Here is a 15,745-nt window from a genome sequence, read left to right as displayed (position 1 = left end):
GGACGGAGAGGACAGACGGAGAGGACAGCCAAGCAGAATATGAAGGGCAACAGGACTGGATGTGGGTCGTTTGACTCCCTCTCTAAATAGACTCTAGATGATTTAATTGTGTGTGGGAGTGGTGTGTTGGGGAATGTAGTGACAGTCAGACATTGTTTCTTTTAGAGGCAAGCCGTCTATCCTTTCCTGCTGGTTACCTCTGAATGAAAGGGAAGGGTCTGTTGGTCTGTCTTGGTGGTTTTAGTAGACTTGGGGAGGGTGGATTAAAGATGTAAGTGTTGTTTACTGGTCTGGATCCAGCTTCATAGCACTATTTTAAGAGAGACAGAGAGAGAGAGGGAGTGTGTGATGAACTGGTGTTATACAGCTCAGAGGCTCAGAGGTTTTTCTGAGCCCATGTTACCAGGCTGTGTCAGAGAGTGTTTCACTATGCAAAGACATTCTTACCCCGCAGACATTCCTCCTCATGTGATGTGCCTAAAATGGTCAGCTGGGCCGTGATCTGCACCATTTATCTGCTCTGTAGTCAACCCTCTGGTAACCTCCATTGTCTTTGATGAAACATGTTCCAGATAACATCTCTCCTCGACCCTGTCTGGTGATGTAATAAGACTGTTGACAGAAGAGCAGACGGCTGTTACCGGTCAAAGGTCACTTTTGATCTATATCCCTCTTGTCCTCCAAATTCAATTGGCTGTGTGTTTTATTTGTGTCGATTTTATAGATGGCTTCAAGTGTGTGTGTGTGTGTGTGTGTGTTTGTTTCTTGCCCTGTGGTGCATATGAAATAGCCCTCTGTGTGGGTTGAACTGGGGTTCAAAGTGATGTTCATTAAAAGGGAATGGCAGGATGTACCATCTCCTTTGCATCCTGGCCTAATGAGCTGTTTCCAGCAGGCTACTGGAGCCGCCACTGGAGCTGTCCTGCTAACATTCAGGTGGTTAACAGTTCTTCCCTCTCTCTCGTTCCCTCTATCGCTCCCTCACGTTCTCTTCTTCTCTCCTTGGAGAGAAGAAGAACAAAGAGTCTGGGTTGTTTACTGGTTCCCTGCACCGGGCCTGTAGCCCATTTTCATTATCAATGTAGCATTATTCTGCCAGCGTTGCCTTTTTGCCCAGCCATTTGTCTGTTAATTGTTGGAAGTGTTTTTGGAAGGCTGTGCTGCTGGGTGGTCCTCTTCCCTCTGTTCTCCCCTCTCACACCTTTGCTCCATATGTTGGCAGCTGCCTGGGACAGACAGGTAGCCTTTAATTGGTGTCTTTAATTAGCTAATGGGGCCGGGTTGTTTTTCAGCAAAGCCTTGATTGTTTTTTTTTTCTTTCACTCTCTATCAATTCTCTGAGGATCTTCTTAATAGTTACAGTAGAGCCTTTGGGAATCTCTGACCGCCTGCGTTTTGATGTTTGTGTGTTTGCATTAATAAAGTACTATTTAAGCTTAGCTGAAGTACGTAGTCTGTTTGGGTTAAGGGAAGGTTGATGGAAAATAAGATTTTGAACGGAGATAATTCTTTTGGGTCCCCACAAGGACCGTAAAACCTAAATGTATTGTGTGTATGTGTACAGTATGAGTGTTTCACTGTCACTGTAATGTTCTTCTATAGCAGTTCTGTACCATCAGTGAATGCTCAAGTATTCCGTCTGTTTTCTACCCACCATGCTAAAAAGAGCAAATTAAAAAGCTATTTTGTGAGGGGCGACATCGGATTGAGTATGTTGTGTGCGACAACTCCGCCATTGTTCCCGACAGTGTGACGTAGCTCTCCCTCAGTGGTGGTCACAGAGGGCTTCCTCTCCACAGGCTACAGCACTGTACCTCATAGGTCACGACATCACAGTTTTCTCCGCCCTGCGACCTCGTCCCCCCTGCCCCGGCTGAGGCCCTGCGAGGCCTGTGAGGGAGACGGTGGGGTCCGGACAGCCAGCGGTGCCCTGAGGGGACGCTCCCTGCTCCTGCTCTGACCCAGCGGTGCCCTGAGGGGACGCTCCCTGCTCCTGCTCTGACCCAGCTGTGACCTGACGGTGACTGGTGTGCGAGGAGAGGACCGGAGGAGAGGAGAGTGAAAGAAGGAAGGAAGGGATTAGTCCTCTGGATCTGGATCAGGGGTGTGTCGACCGGCACCAGTACTCCGCTGCCTGGCAGTGCTGGACGCCCCCACTCCCCCGCTGGCGCTGCCCGTGCCAGGTGGGATCAGAAGAGCCGTAAATACAGGGTCCACCGACAGAGAGGAGGGCAGACCCAGACTCAGTTTGCCCACTGCACATTCCAGCCGGCTTACCTCTGATTACCGGCCCTGCTGCCACGGCTCAGCCAGGCAGGCGGAAAGACACACTGTATGAAAGTTCAAAGTGACGATAAGCCATGCGACTTTGAACAATTGTACTTCTGTTATGAACAGGGCAGGCAGCCACTAGAAGAGAATGGAGCAGAAACACCTGTGGTACCTTCATTCCTTCTTTCATTCCTTTCTTCCTTCCTTCCTTTCTTTCTTCCTTCTTCCGTCCTTCCTTCCTTCATTCCCTATTATACCGAAACACTACTGTACAGATCAGCCCAGGCTGTAGATGATTTAGTCACCAGCTTTCGACGTCTGGCTGCTGTGAAGGTCTAAGTCTGTCTTTCTGTGGCCCTGTAGCATTCCCTGTTCTCTCTCTAGTGTAGTGGGAGGTGATATTGTGACAGGAGAGAGGCCCAGACCTGTAGAGCAGAGTGCCATGCCCTGGGTGGCGCTGACTAGCCGGCCAGGGTGATTTTACACGGACTGACGGCACCATTTAAAATGGGTCATGGGCTCGTCTGTCAGCAGGGACACAATAAGTTCCAGGCCGTATCTGAACTATATGACCACGCAGTCGCCCAGAGACTTGTTTTGCTGGGTGAAGGTCTGCCCATGACAGAGTCAATTCCATCATGACAAAGGCAACTGTGGTGTGGAGGTGGTATTCTCAGCCCCAGGCTCCAGGGCAGGGGGTCTCGTGACACCAGCTGTTCCCCGGGACAGTGCTCCGTCAGAGGACGCAGAGCGTAGGTCAGAGATGCCCCTCTGGTGCTCTGAGAGTGGAGGAGGGAGAGCAGAGCCACAAAGCCTGAGGAGACTATCAGCTTAAATAATGACAGCCTTTCACTCTGCGCTCCCACTCCCCCTCTCAGACTGCTGTATTTGTTTGGACTTTTCCTCTAACCACCGTCTTGGCAGAAAGTTCAGAGGAAATGATGATGGTCTTTGACATGGTTTTCCCTCCATACCCAAATATTCCTGTGGAGTTGTCTGATTGGTGTTTTTACTGTGATTATTACCCGGCTTAACACCAGACTACCAATGGAATGTGTTGTGTATAGGGGGTAGTTCAAAGTGTCCCAAAAGGAAGCATACACCATTCATAGTCCCTTCCGGGCCCTGGTCAGAAGCACTGCTTCATATTGTGGGCCCTGGGCAGAAACAGTGCTCGACATAGGGGGTTGTGGGACCTTGGGTAGAAACAGTCCTCTATGTAGGGGGTAGGGTGGCCTTGGGTAGAAACAGTCCATATGTAGGGGGTATGGGGGCCTTGGGTAGAAACAGTCCATATGTAGGGGGTATGGGGGCCTTGGGTAGAAACAGTCCATATGTAGGGGGTATGGGGGCCTTGGGTAGAAACATTCCATATGTAGAGGGTAGGGGGGCCTTGGGTAGAAACAGTCCATATGTAGGGGGTAGGGGGGCCTTGGGTAGAAACAGTCCATCTGTAGGGGGTAGGGGGCCCTGGTCAGAAACAGTGCTCCATATAGGGGATAAGGGCCCCTGAGAAGAACAATGCTGTATGTTGATGGTATGATGGTAGGGGGCCCTGGGCAGAACAGTGCTCTATGTACGGGGTAGGGGGCCCTGGGAAGAACAGTGCTGTATGTAGATGGTAGGGGTCCCTGAGCAGAACAGGGCTCTAGCTGGAGGTTGGGGGGAACTGGGCAGAACAGTGCTCTGTATATGGGATATATCCACTCCCCTATTTGGGACTGGAGCTCACAAAGAGCACATATCGGTGATGCAATGAAGGACTCTGGGTAAAAAAAAGCTGCTTATAATGGCCTCTAAAAAAACATGAGACAAACTAAGTGCTCAGCAGAATCCAACACAATCAATGACTGGGCTGTGAGTCATCTAGTCACAACAGTGTTGTTGTGCTGGTAGACATACAGCTCTGTGGTCAGTGGAAACCAGACTGCTTCTGATCAAATGAGTCACATGCTGACAATTCAGTTTGAAAAACAAAGTGATTCCGGCCATGTAAGACATATCTGGTCAGTGGACATATCTGCTGTGACTGTGCAGAGCTGTCGAGCTGCTGGCTCCTAATGCTTGGAGGCTCCATTCACAGGGAAAATACCTGGCCGCTCACATTACTTCGGGGACATAAAGAGGAATTATGGTTTGGGCAGTTGTGTCCCAACAGACCTCCCTCAGCCGCAGAACCCACCCCTTCACCAAGTATTTCTCAGATTGAAACCCTTTTGTCTTGTGACTAGCTCTCAGGAAAGCAAAGGCGCTTATTAACTGGTGTGGTGTAGGCCCAAACCTGGCACCCCCACCTCAGCCCAGGCAGCCCACACGTAGGCACAGTGTCTGGGGAGAGATGTCCCTCTGTGTGCCCAGTTAATCTGCTGAAATAGGCTTGGGGTAGAAATGTTTTTTCTTCAAGTGCTGTTGTTTAAGGAATGAAAAGCCGGCTTTTACTGGACTAGTGGAGGCAAATGGTTGGCTGTGAATAATTTGTCACTCATGTTGAATGTCCCTGCCCATCGTTGGGATGAGATTAGTGGTCGTGTGGATGTGGGTGTCTGAATGTGTGTGTGTGTGGGAGAGATTGGGCTTGACATCAGAAGACTGTAACAGCACTCCTCCCTGTCCTGTCCTGTGCCCAGGGTAGCCTATAGCCGAGTGTCAGTTGGCAGAGGTGGGTTGGCATCTGCCACATTCATCCTGGCCACAATAGGTGAGGGTGCTGTCAAGGCTGCTGTCTGGATGCATGGGTACAATTCTGTTGCCAGGGAAGGCTGGTGTGTGTGTGTGTGTTTGAGCGTGTGTTTGTGTGTGTGTGTGTGTGTGTGAGTTAGCCTCTCCATGCCTGCTGTTGGTGGTGTAACTGTGCCGGCTGTGTGTTTGCTCTATTTACCAAGGAAGAGGCTTGACGTGTGTCCTCAGTGTGTGTCCTCAGTGTGTGTCCTCAGTGTGTATCCGCAGTGTGTCCGCAGTGTGTGTCCTCAGTGTGTGTCCTCAGTGTGTGTCCTCAGTGTGTGTCCGCAGTGTGTGTCCTTGCAGTGTGTCCTCGCAGTGTGTCCTCGCAGTGTGTCCTCGAAGTGTGTCCTCGAAGTGTGTCCTCGAAGTGTGTCCTCAGTGTGTGTCCGCAGTGTCCGCTGTGCGTTTTTGATGGGTGTTTCCACTGTATCGGCTGTGTCCACTGTATCGGCTGTGTCCACTGTGTCTGCTGTGTCCACTGTGTCTGCTGTGTCCACTGTGTCTGCTGTGTCCACTGTGTCTGCTGTGCATGTCTGCTGGGTGTTTCCACTGTGTCTGCTGGGCGTTTCCACTGTGTATGCTGTGCGTGTCTGCTGGGCTTTTCCACTGTATCGGCTGTGTCCACAGTGTCTGCTGTGCGTGTCTGCTGGGTGTTTCCACTGTATCGGCTGTGTCCACAGTGTCTGCTGTGCGTGTCTGCTGGGTGTTTCCACTGTATCGGCTGTGTCCACAGTGTCTGCTGTGCGTGTCTGCTGGGTGTTTCCACTGTATCGGCTGTGTCCACTGTGTCTGCTGTGCGTGTCTGCTGGGTGTTTCCACTGTATCGGCTGTGTCCACAGTGTCTGCTGTGAGGGTGCCTTCCAAGTCCACCAAAAACAGTCCACTCTCAACCCTAACAGTCCTCTTAGCAGTCAGCAGATCAGCTCATCAGTCTGCTCCACTAAATTCCCTGTTGGCAATATCTGTCCCGTTCGCCTGTCCTCATTGGGATGATAGTGGTTAATTGAAATGCGCTCTGATTCCATACCTACTATCTAGTGTCTATTTCACTGTCGTGGGAGGGCAAGAGTGTTAGTAATGACTGTCTCATGTTGCCCATATTAACCCTCCAGGCCTGTTTTTCTGCAGAGAATAGCTGACATTGAGCTGACATTGAGCTCCTGACCTCTGACCCCTGAGACTGGGCTGTGATGATGACATCATTAATCGATCAGGGAGGGGCCCCTCTCACTCTCTGTCTGGCCCTAAACGATCAACATCCATCCCTTTAAGTTACATTCCATGGACTGGCTTAATTATCTGTGTCAGTTAGATTGTAGTAGCTTGTAGTTGATTATTATTACAGAGGGATTTTTCCTAAAAAACAACTAATCTCTTTGGAAATTCATTGATATGAGACTTTTAGTCTATGAGTTGAATCGGCATCACAACGTATGACTTTGAGGGTTGCGTTTGGATTACAGCAGGTGTCCCAACAACACCGGATGAACAGGGGAGGTGCTATCTTTCCAACGACACAAACAGTGAGAGATACGCCCTAAAGATACGCCCTCATCCACCAGTGGCGTCGTTAGGCCCGGTCGTCTTTTTGGAACAGTCCTGGGTGTTTTTATCCAATTCCAGTTATGTATTTTTGTATAGTTTTTTGGTCGGAAAGATTTTGCGTGAACGCATGCGATTTTATACGAATGTCTCCTTGATTTGTGAGCTGACATAAATGCAGCTGGGTGTTAAGAAACACACGCAACATGAGCAGACGGGTTGCGTTTGCTTGTTTTCTATGATGCGGGGTTGCATGACAACCCTGGGATCCATGCAGCCTTGCAGAGTATGTTGCAGTCTGGTGCTGTCCCTGCCAAACGTCACAGTTAGTTGTAAAAAAAAGTCAACCATTATTCAATCGGTTGGTCATTTTTTACATAAAGAGCAACAGAAAAACACATGGAATTTGTGTGAGCAGTCACTCCTTAAGCTTGATTGATCATTGACATCCACTTGCCTTTTACCTTCTCTTTTGGTCAAACCCAGACAGATATTTCATGCAACCCCTCCAAAGACAAATACTAACCCTACAGCAGGCCAAAGAAAGGAGAAAAGAAAGGGTCTTTCCCTTCCTTGCCCTTTGGTTACTCTCTGTCCCAAAAGAATGCTTCTCCAAATTGGATGTAGGTTGTCCTGTCAGGCAGGCATGCTGCATCGTTCTGGGTCCACACCCCCTGCTCTCACTCCTCACCCCCTGCTCACTCTCATTCAGACACACGCCCCCTCCCAAACATGCCCCCTCTATCTATTCAAAACTCTTTTCAGTTCTTCCTGTTCCATCCATATCTGGGCAAAGCCTAGTCAGTCTTTAAGGTATCAGCTTGTTAGCTAGCTAGCATTGACAGCTACAGTACATATTCTTTAAAAAAAATGTATCCAACAATGAAAAAGCGTCTCACCAGGGTTTTACACAATCTGCATAAATCCTCAACTGTTGCCCATCAACTGGGAGGGAACGGGATACCTTCTTGTTGTGCACAAGTGAAGGACTTCATTCAGTCGCGCTCCTACAGTGCTGTTTAGAACCTGAGCTCTTTTGTCATGAATAGAACGTAGCATAAGGTGCTACTGTAGACAAACATACACTCACATTGATGGCCATACTAGACCCTGTTGAAGCAATGCCTCCAGGCCAGAAAAAACCTTTGTCCTCGCTTATCAGTTCCCCTACACATGCAGGGCCTGCGATGCAAGAGAGAAGAGGGAGAAAAAGATGGCGAGATGAAGTGGTAATGAGAGGGGAAGGAGGGATGGATGTGTGTCGGAGAGAAGGCGTGGTCGTCCCGGCCGTTTCCGTTACAGTAGAGAACGACAGGGCCGTGATCATGTAACAGCCGCCGTTAGACTGATGGATTGATTAGGCTTCTGGGTAGCCGTATCATTTGTACTTTGTAAATTAATTGCCACATGACTTACAGGCTGTAGCTACTCGCGGGAGAGCTGCCAGGGATCGTGCGCGCACACACACACACACACACACACACATGCGATTGCAGACACACACACAGATATAAAGTCAAGCCAACGGTCGATGATTTCACAGTCAAGCCCCAGTGGATTGTAATCGAGCTAATATATTGTCTCTTTAAGACTTGAAATGAATATGATGCATCATTAGTGGTTTCTCAGGTTACGGTGTTGGTTCCTCTCTGTTCTTCCTGTTTCACCGCTGTGATGGGAAGACTGATGGGTTAAAGATGGCCATGTATATATGGGGGGGGATGTATATCTATATCATATGTTAGGGGTAATGTGGAATGATCCTTTGGAGGCCTTTTCTGGTATGAACGTGCCGTATGTGTAAACATTCCTGTGTGTTAGAGGATTCTGTGTTCCTTTTCTGTGTCTTTTTAAGAATGTGCTCAGATTCGTTGGCCGTCTCTGTTAGAGGGAAGGACATTCCACCAAACCACAAACTCGCTAATGTCCCCCCCCCCCCTCCCATTTTCTCAGTAAAACTGAAATGGGGGCTATACTGTCTTCTATTGTCGATCAGACAACGGTGAGAACAGTAAAGCCACTGTGACTAGATGGTTTGAGCTGCGCAACTAATTGTTCAATATCTGTTGATTAATCGGGGCATGTTAGGATTATTTTATTTATTTTTATGGACAAACCTTTAAAAAAGATCAAACGAACTATGGGGTTCATTTAGGGGATTTATACCTTTTATCTGGCATTTTTTATTAGGCTACATTTGTGGATGTATTTATTGTACTTACTCGAGTCATGAGCTGAGTCCTATTCACCAAGTCCTATTGTTTCCCCTCCCACGGTTTTACAAACAAAACTTTCTGATGTCCAGGGACCACCTAGTCTCCAATAACAACCAAATGCTGTGTGAGGAATAGCTTAGTTCATCACTATATTTGAAAAATATTTTCTAACATTCACCACTATATTCATAGTACAAAAGCAACATTTAATAATATGATGATCCCATATGTTGAATGGAAATGTCCGGAAATGCCTATAGACTTCTCCCTTGCACATATGCAATTGTCCCAAGCTGACCGAACTGATTGCCCAGAATAATTGTTGAGACATTTTTGTTGCAAGTTCGCTAGCAAAAGCTCAATCTGCTGTTGTAAGAACCTAAAAATATTCATGACTTTACAAATGAAAATTGTACCACATAGATGGGCATTTATAACACTGCCGTCTATAGCCTTCTATTCTATTTTCATTGAGAGAATTACTTTTTCTTACATAGGGTAGAGACAGAGCCGCAATCAGAGTCCATGTTCACTGACTATCCATGTCAGTGAAATTAATCCTAAGTAAGAAACTAATTTAATATATAATCACTCCTTTGAAAGCCTGATACTATCAGTGATTTAATCTCTTTTAACACCAATATTGTTTACATTTTAACTTATTGCAATCGTAATTAATTCTTGCACCCAGTAAATGTTTTGTTACCAGTGAATTTCACAATATGTGTGACTGTTATTGCGGTGGGAAAATTACCATCAAATAATAATAATAACCTTGAGTGGGACGTGTTGAATATTAGTTTAGTGTAGTAAAACAACCGACTGGGCTTGGAGCTTAGATCAGGGAGATTACAAGCTTGGGGCCCCCCAGCATCGCAGGCCCCAGTACACACCACACACACCACTGCCTGGGGGTCCGTCACTGGTGACACTGCGTCGCTGTGTGATTTGATTGCAGATAGAACCTTGTAGCATCAAGTTCAAAGGGAATTGCACCGATAGATCATTTTGCTTTAATATTTTTTCGTCCAAAATTGTAATCTGATTTATCACATGTGAAAGACCACCCAACGAGCAAATTTTATGGAAATAAATCATTTTTGACCAACATGTCAGATGAATTCATGTCAGAACCTAGTCCCACGGTCTGGAAATGCTGAACTAGTGTGTGGGCGTGAGTAAACAATCACGTATACACACTGGATTGACATTAGTAATGCACGTATGTGTTTGGAAGCAGAGTTCTTCTGAGGGTCAGTGAACAGTTTCACACGGCTAGCTGGTAGGCCCTCAGTGTTTGACGTCCTCTTGTCGTCGATCCAGAACAGCAGCCTCTCCACTCCCAACAATACGTTGTGTTTCATCTCTTTCTGTGGCACTGTGTCCCCACCCAGAGCATTGGTTATTATCAGGTACATGTACATAACAAGCAGAGGGATGGGCCTACACAGTAGGGGACTACTCAGACGCGATGTCAGGAAAAAAAGCAATAACAGGGAATCTGGCATTGTTTAATTCCATATGGCTGTTTTAAATGACAATTTTAAGCTTGGGTGGCTCTATAATTAGTTGTGCAGTCCCACAGGAGAAGGCTTATCGTCTCCTTTGTAATTACACATCTGAATAGTGCGAGTCTCTTGCAGCTCCCTCTTATCTGTGTTGACGCTCCCGCCGCCATTTCATCCGGGGCTTCTGCTGTGCATCTCATTGCCAGAGGTAAGAATGGATGGGGACAGGAGGGGTGGACCTAGTGGTCAATGCTATTAAAGGGAGGAATAAACCCGGCCGCGTACTCAGCCCTGTCACTTTGACAGGGAAAAAGCCCAATGGCATGCTTGCATGGCGCTGGACCCCCATTGGTCCCAGTGTGAGTGGGAGGGGGCGAGGGTAGGGGGGCAGAGTACTATACACATGGTGAGGGCCTACCAGTCATTAATCTGGCTGTCCCAGACGGCTTCTCTCTGCTCTCAGACCGTCACTCTGAAAGGAAGCTTATCCTCGTCTCCTTGGTCAGGACTAAGGGAGCGTGGGAACTCCCTGTGGGTAAAGGATGTCACCTCCCTCCCTCTGACTTCCTCTATCTTTAATGGAGACCAGGAAGAAGGAGAGGGGAGCTACCGTGTCCTGACCCCACAACTGGCCGTTTGGCTCGGATAGGTTGATGGGTGTGGAATAGCAACAGCCCACTGTGGACGGGCGGATTGGGGATGAGACCTGCCTGCCGGGATCACGGCCGATGGCTCTGTATAGGCTGTGGTGATGTAGCCTGGAATTATTCTGTGTGTGTGATCTCACTGTTGACTCCATTCCTGATCATTGCTGTTGGAAAACATTTCTTTTTGCCTCTCCCTGGAAGCCATATTCTTTATCGTGGACCAAGCCTCAGAGCTGCCGCAGTAACTTAATGATTTAGTGTCCATTGTAATACAGAACAAAGACTTGGGCCATAGCCATGGAGAGAGAGAGAGAGAGAGAGAGAGAGAGGGGGAAGCAGAGAGCGGGACCAGAGAGAGATAGAGAGGCAGAAAGGGGGAACGGAGAGAGAGAGAGAGAGAGAGAAGCAGAGAGCGGGACCAGAGAGAGAACACGATAGAGGGAGAAAGAGTGGGGAGAACAGAAATAGGTGTTTACTGAGAACATGTGGATTAAAAGCCATAATGTTGATGGATTGTTTTAATTTGCTGGCCCCTGACCACAAGATGAGATCTGCTCTGTGCTCTCTGGGACTGAGGATGTCTGGGTCTAGGGCCACTGCCCTCTTCTGGCTGGAGTGGTAATTACAGTCTTCCATCCCACCACCCCTTAATCCCATCCAAACAAATCCCTTTCTCGATTAATTAAATAGGAGTGTGTGTGTGTGTATATGTGTGTATGTGTGTGCACATGCCTGTGTGTTCATCTGTGAGTTGTTTGATGACAAGACTGATTGATAGACCGAACTGCAAGTTAATCATTATGTTTTCAATGCGTTAGAAAGTGTTCAACAGGCAGTAATAGGGATTAGTGGTCAGACTCACAGAGGCGACTCTTCAGTTCACAGCAATGGATTCAACTGTTAATTGGAACAGACAGAGAGATAAACTGCCTTTACAGTTAGGGTCTGTAACTCTGACATAATGCCTGCTTTTCACTGGAATATTCAGCACATGAAATGATCTCTTTAGTTCTCTGTCCTCTCCATTCTCTCTCTCTCTCTACCATACTCCCACTCTCTGCAGCCTGTTTTCATGGGTGATGGTCAGTCGGGCTGTGGTCAGCAGTACACAATGCCTCCATATCTGGATTTCTCTGCTAATTCACCCTGACCCTTCACACTTCCACGCCTGACTGGCCCACAATTTGTACCTGCTGCTTGGCTACACCAGGAAGCCTTTGTCTCTGTGTCGGTCTGTACTGTCTGTCTGTCTCTTTGTCTCTCAGTACTGTCTGTCTGTCTCTGTCTTTACTGTCTGTCTGTCTCTGTCTTTACTGTCTGTCTGTCTGTCTCTGTCTGTACTGTCTGTCTGTCTCTACTGTCTGTCTGTCTCTGCCTGTATTGTATGTCTGTTTGTCTGTCTCTGTGTCTGTCTCTACAGTCTGTCTGTCTCTTTGTCTCTCTGTACTGTCTGTCTTTACTGTCTGTCTGTCTCTGTCTTTACTGTCTGTCTGTCTGTCTCTGTCTGTACTGTCTGTCTGTCTCTACTGTCTGTCTGTCTCTGCCTGTATTGTATGTCTGTTTGTCTGTCTCTGTGTCTGTCTCTACAGTCTGTCTGTCTCTTTGTCTCTCTGTACTGTCTGTCTGTCTCTGTCTTTACTGTCTGTCTGTCTGTACTGTCTGTCTGTCTCTACTGTCTCTTTGTCTTTCTGTACTGTCTGTCTCTGTCTGTACTTTCTGTCTCTGTGTCTGTCTCTACTGTCTGTCTGTCTCTTTGTCTGTATGTCTCTGTCTGTACTGTCTGTCTGCATGCATACTCTTTTCTCTGTGGTGTCTGTCTACCTGCATGGCTGTCTGTGGCTCTGCATATGGGTCAATGCTCCAGCTGTGTCACCGAGAAGTGGGGCACCAGAAGCTCTGAAGGAATGAAACTAGTGGTAAAATATCTCTTTTAGAAGGAGACCATGCAAATACAAGACATCCATAATGTTCCCCCTGTGGACTAGTTAATATGGAACTAGTTCTCATCTTAAGGCAATAGGACAGATATATTTCCCCAAAGTGAAGTTGGGTGTTCCTCTTTAGACCTAGCTGTAACTGGCAGACTTCCAGTTCTCTGGCAGAATGAGAGGTCTTGTGCCCTTCTTACAAGGGCTGTCCTCTGGAGCCCAAGCTCTGAGCCCCCCCTTCCTCTCCTCCTGAGCAGCTCCCCGGCACCCCCCAGCCGGTACAGCTGTTGTGGGGGAGTCGGACGGGCCGAGCTGGCCTTGGGATGGAGGAGCTGGAGGAGCTCATCACTCATTCGCTTTGTGCTGACAGGAAGTCTATGTACTCACCGGCTTCACCTGGGTCTCTGTGTGTCTTTGGAATGAGAAACAGAAGAATGCAGCGAGCAGGGTTTGTCTGCCAATCTCCTTATTAGATCTTCATCTGGATCTGGGGGTGTGGGCGTTATGCTGTCACCTATGGAATCAGCTCAGTCTGTCTTAAAACGGGCTCATTTTAGAGATCTAAAACTCAGACAGCATGTAGAGTGAGCACATATATATTTTTTGGGTGACTTTCAGATGCTGTGTGCCTGTATGAGCGTGCCGTGTAGAACCACAATGGGAATAATTTTTAGGGGCTTGATTTTGGATGCGCAAAGGTGAAGAGGTTATGGCATGTGTGTGGGGGCACATCTCTGGTGTGTGTGTGTGTGTGTGTGTGTGCGTGCTGTCTGGGTGTTTGGCAGTGATAAGCTCGCAGCCTTTGAAGCAGGGCAGTCTGACTGTATGCCCGACTCATTGCGTCTCTCCTCTGCGCTGCAGTGAGACCAAAATTAATCACCTTGCCGGCCGACCAGATAAGGCTACAAAGCAACAGGCCAGGAACACAAAGGCAGCCTGCCGAGGAGTGAGGGGAATTTATCACCCGCTCAATACCCGGAGCTCTCTCACACTGAACACCACCGCTCACTCTCTCTCTGTGGCCATGGACCTCTCACCCTTATTTCTATATTTATTCTTTCATTTGGGCCCTCGAGTAATCATTTCTACACAGCTTTTTAATAATGCGTGCCTCTTTGACTCTCCGTCCCATTTGTTTTTTATGGAGTGTGTCAGCGGTGTGTTTACGGACGGAGCTTAACAGGGCTCAGTCAACAGCCGGGTGCTGACCGCTCCCCCTCAGCGTCAACACCGAGGGTTGAACACGCTGGCAATGAGGAACAATGTCAGGATCACGGATGGCGCTGGGAGGACCTCTTTTTTTGTCTCTCTCCCCATTTGTCTGTCCTGTGTTCTCTCATACTTCATCCTCATTTTATGAATCCTCTCTGTTCTGCTTTGGAATCCCCCACCCCCCCCCAAAAAAAAGAAAGATTAGCATTTGGTCTTTTCAACAGTGTGAGAGAGTAGAGAATAGCCTACTTCACATTATCTTTAAAAGACTGTTCCACCAGTCCAGGTGAAGATGAGGAGAGGGCTAGACTGAATACTGATTACTGTTCGAAGAGAGCTCTTCCCAGAGGCAACCGCATCTATGAGTTTCTGATGACCACTCACTAGTCTGTCCATAAGAAAGCCTACCGTTTCTGATGTCCGCTCACTACTCTGTCCTTACCGTAGCCTACCATTTCAGATGACCACTCACTTGTCTGTCCTTACCGTAGCCTACCATTTCGGATGACCACTCACTAGTCTGTCCTTAACCTAGCCAACCGTTTCTGATGTCCACTCCCTAGTCTGTCCTTACCGTAGCCAACCGTTTCTGATGACCACTCACTAGTCTGTCCTTAACCTAGCCAACCGTTTCTGATGACCACTCACTAGTCTGTCCTTACCCTAGCCAACTATTTCTGATGACCACTCACTAGTCTGTTCTTACCGTAGCCAACCGTTTCTGATGACCACTCCCTGGTCTGTCTTTACCCTAGCCAACTATTTCTGATGACCACTCACTAGTCTATCCTTACCGTAGCCTACCGTTTCTGATGTCCATTCACTTGTCTGTCCTTACCGTAGCCTACCATTTCAGATGACCACTCACTTGTCTGTCCTTACCGTAGCCTACCATTTCGGATGACCACTCACTAGTCTGTCCTTAACCTAGCCAACTGTTTCTGATGACCACTCCCTAGTCTGTCCTTACCCTAGCCAACTATTTCTGATGACCACTCACTAGTCTGTCCTTACCGTAGCCTACCGTTTCTGATGTCCACTCACTTGTCTGTCCTTACCGTAGCCTACCGTTTCTGATGTCCTCTCACTACTCTATCCTTAACAAAGCCTACCGTTTCTGATGTCCTCTCACTTGTCTGTCCTTACCGTAGCCTACCATTTCTGCTTGATATTTTGGTTATGTATTGACCATTGATGTAATGAATTCAGTGTTGCTGAATGTGGTGAACATTTCTGCTCACACACATGCACTTATTACTTCAATCCATAAATGCTTGAACTTGTCAAATTAACATCCTCTACCTCACAAATACTTTGATACTCTTAAACAGAACACCGTTGCAGAGGATGTTACTTTCAACAGACAGGCCCATTAGCAGCTTTATTCATAGATTAGTACAGTAGCTCTAAACAGCAGTCTCCTGGCTGGCTGCCCTCTCTGGCTCCACTATGGTCCAGCCTCCTCTCACACACGAAACCACAGTCATGCTGCTGAACAGTCCAATGGAACTGTGGTCAGTTTGAAGCATTTTCGTAGGCCAGGGGTCAAGTTCCATCGGATTTGCAACATTGCTTTCCCGTTAAGCTCATAATGGGTGACAGTTTGAGAACAACATTGAGATGACATAAAATGCATGAAATATGAAAATATAATAAAATAATAAAAATGTGTATATCCGAGAAGAATGTATGTCCATTAT

General features: G+C 47.6%; 1 protein-coding gene across 3 annotated transcripts in view; it reads left to right on the top strand.

Annotated features, from left to right (window-relative positions):
* plxna1a (plexin A1a) overlaps positions 1 to 15,745 on the top strand; it is a 166,602-nt gene that overhangs the window by 65,542 nt on the left and 85,315 nt on the right. The gene's annotated exons all lie outside the window — the stretch shown is intronic.

This window comes from Esox lucius, chromosome 12 (genome assembly GCF_011004845.1).
Source record: "Esox lucius isolate fEsoLuc1 chromosome 12, fEsoLuc1.pri, whole genome shotgun sequence".
Lineage (NCBI taxonomy): Eukaryota > Metazoa > Chordata > Actinopteri > Esociformes > Esocidae > Esox > Esox lucius.
This window is presented reverse-complemented; position numbering and strand designations above follow the sequence as displayed.